We start from the raw sequence: 3,160 nt of genomic DNA, 5'->3' as shown, positions 1-3,160 counted from the left end.
CCGCCATGGATGAGGACTAGCCCTGTCCCAGCCCAGTGCTTCCTGGTCCCGTCTTCCAGTGTCTGTGAGAACTCCAGGGAATTTTTTTTTTTTTAATCTAATTAATATTTTCAACTGATGTAATGCTGTTTGTATTTTTGGAGTACAGAGCCCCCCCCCCTTCCAGTGCCCATAGTGCACCCACCACCAAAGCACCCATATCCACACCTTAGTCAATTGTGCTCCCTCCTCACCTTGCTATCAGCCTGCCTTTTCCTTCTCCCCCCTAGATTCCTCAGTTCTACAATCAATTTTAAAATATGGAACACTTGGAGAATTTGTGGGGCATCAGTGTGCAGGGACCATGTTATTTTTCTCTGCATCCTCCCAATTTTAGTGTAAGTGCGTGTGAAGCCAGCACGACTCCAGGGAATCTACGCTGCCTGGGAGGTGAGCCCGCCCAGCCGTTACCAGCTCAGTCCTGCTGCTTTATACCGCAGACATCGGCCTCTCCCTCAACTCCCCAAAGTACAGCTAAGGCCAGGCTGTAGCATTTAACAAACTCCCCATAAATCTCAAAGAGATGCCATTCATTCCAAGAGAAAACCACCTTTTACAATCCTGACGCAGGGCCTGGAGCTTCTCATTGTTCTGAATTGCATTGTCTCTTTTCCAGAATAGGTTTAAGGTCTATCCTTGCATAACCCGAAGACCTATTAAAATATTTTCCTAAAAACAAAAGGGATTATTCCCACAAGAGCAATTTGTTTCCACCCCCACAGGAGAAAGATGAACTAAGATAAAACCCCAAACCTGGGCACTTTGGAGAAGCAGCTTGGCCTCCTTCCTTCTCATTGCAATTTTCAAAAACAGCGGAGACCACTCTCTGTACTCTGCAGTGTAAAAATCTATTTCTAACAAAACTCTGAGTCAGAAAGCAGGCCAGGGCTGTGACTGGCGGGACGTATGGGAGAGACTCAGGCAGAGGGAGTGCTGGTGGACACAGAGGCCGCCGGTTTTACCCAGACAGGAACTTGGCTGCATGGGGTCAGGTGTGGAGAGAGACAGAGAGAATGCTCGCCCTTGCTAGTGCACTCAGTACTGGTGGGGTCAGGGGCAGTTCCCTGAAATCTTTAAAAGAGGCACCTGGAGTACATGACCTCTTGTTCTTTCCAGTTCCAAAGCCTTCCATCCCTCAGAGGCCAGCAATGCAAGGGGTTTGCTCCCAGGTGTTGGCTTGCGCAGGGCTTACTCCCCGCCCCCCAAACTTCTTCCTTCGCTGGAGATAATTCTCTTTTGTTCTCCCAGTGACTGCATACCCGTGGGGAACTGGAATGAGGAAACCTACAGAAAGTGCAGCCTGTATTTGAAGAAAGTGTGAGGTAAGAGGCTGCCCTCTGCTACTTGTGCCTTCCAGGGGAGCTTGTTCCCAAGGGCCCTGCCCAGTTCAGGAGGTGTTTCTGGGCTTGGCTTCCAGGCAGGGGAGGCTTGCAGGCACTGGGAATGGGGGTGGGGGTTGTTATGTAGGCCCTTGGCTCATAAATCTTCACCTTGGGAATTCATTAGGGACTCCCTCCAGTCCCCCAGGAATTCTTTAGGGAGCAGGTGGGTATCTTGCAGACTCACAATCAAGTCAAAAGTTCTTAGCATGGCCCCCAGGATTCTGCTGTCCTTACCAAGTCCCTCCTCTGTTACCTCTCTCCAGACTGACTAAGCTCTAGCTACACGATCTACCGGAACATGGGACACATTTTCACACCTCTGTGACTACTATGCATATGTTGTTTCCTCTGCCTAGAGTGCCCCTGCTTTTCTTGTTGAAGAACTCTTACTCATACCTCAAGACCCCACTTAAAAGTTGATGCCTCTTCAAAGCCTTCTTTGATTCCCCAGAGAGGGTTGAGTGCTCTGTGCTCCAAGGCACAGGGTTCCTTCTCTGGCTCATCACCTAGTAGAGTAATTATTAGGATTTGCATGTTCATCTGTGTCATGCACCTATGTAAATAGGTGTCAGGTCCTAATAATTCCCCAGGCAATGTTGGTACCAGGAGGAACACCATTTCGGCTGGATTTAGAGTGTTTTTGAGTAGCATTAAGAAAATGCTTCTGTTACCATGGACATTGCTTGACCCATGGTGTCATCTCTCTAGACAAGGGTGATTTGTGGGCCTGTGTATTCATACAGCATCAGCAAAGCACCCTCCTGGGTAATTTTTTATCTGATATATTTATTTTATACATTGACCCTGGGGATGGTTATTATGGTCACTAACATACCATGGAGAGACAGGAATGTCAAGACATTAGGCAACATCACAGTCAAGACTAAAGCACATGTGTAGCAAAGCTGGGACCTGAACCCAGGTATTCTGGCTGAAGCTTCACAGTGCCTCTAAGAGCTATCTGCTGCTGCCTGATCCTCAACATTACCCCAGACAATCACTGCTGGCCTGTGCCTGCGCTACTTCTAGAACTGTCTCCTGTTGCTGTTGCCTCCAGTGCTGCCCAGCTGGGCTTTTGGACCATTACTGCTGGCTGCTGTGGCGCTACCTCAGCAGGACCGGCATGATTACCTCTACTTGCCACCATGAGTTGGATCCTGGTCCACTGCTTCTCGGGGTGCCACCAGCTCTACACTCTCATCGAAGGGACAATGCCATCTTTCATAAGCAGCTTTTGGTTTGGACCACTGGACACTATCTGGGGTAGGACAGATGGCCATTTATGGCTTTAGAAACTCTTTCCTTCTTTGATGTCTCCCAATATCCCTCTTGTAAATAAACTATTCTTACACTCTGTGTTTGATTCGTGTCTTGCAATTGTGAGTGTAAAATGAGGGCCCACAAATTGTGACAGTGCCCAGGTTTTGCATGGTCTCATGAACACTTTGATCCTGTAGCTGTTCCTGAGGTTATTCAGAAAAGTGCTGTGGGCTGTAGTTTGAACATGCTGATGCAACCCAGCTGTGGGCCTGTCAGCATGTTATTTTGCTTCCCTGGGCCTCGACGTTATCATCTATAAAAGGGAACAGGTGCTTCCTCTGAGGTCTTCATTCCAACGTTGTGAGATGCTGGACCCTACTGGGGTCAAAAGAGAAGACTCAGCGATCCTGCCCTTCACCCACATATGCAGGAGGCAGGAGGGACTCCTGGCGAGAGGACTACTTTCCCTTCATGGGCTT

At 48.7% G+C, this 3,160-nt stretch overlaps 1 long non-coding RNA gene and 1 other non-coding gene across 2 annotated transcripts; one reads left to right on the top strand and one right to left on the bottom strand.

Annotated features, from left to right (window-relative positions):
• Window positions 1–275: 275 nt before the first annotated feature.
• LOC119258698 (uncharacterized) lies at window positions 276–1,872 on the top strand. The gene is made up of 3 exons (XR_005128287.2): window positions 276–429; window positions 1,288–1,361; window positions 1,685–1,872. It is a non-coding gene; the product is annotated as an uncharacterized LOC119258698 (long non-coding RNA).
• On the bottom strand, window positions 294–400 carry LOC119260010 (U6 spliceosomal RNA). The gene has a single exon (XR_005128651.1). It is a non-coding gene; the product is annotated as a U6 spliceosomal RNA (small nuclear RNA).
• Window positions 1,873–3,160: the final 1,288 nt, after the last annotated feature.

This window comes from Talpa occidentalis, unplaced genomic scaffold, assembly GCF_014898055.3.
Source record: "Talpa occidentalis isolate TD23 unplaced genomic scaffold, MPIMG_talOcc4v2.1 talOcc4.5, whole genome shotgun sequence".
NCBI lineage: Eukaryota > Metazoa > Chordata > Mammalia > Eulipotyphla > Talpidae > Talpa > Talpa occidentalis.
The sequence above is the reverse complement of the archived record's forward strand: the minus strand, read 5'-3'. Positions and strand labels throughout refer to the sequence as shown.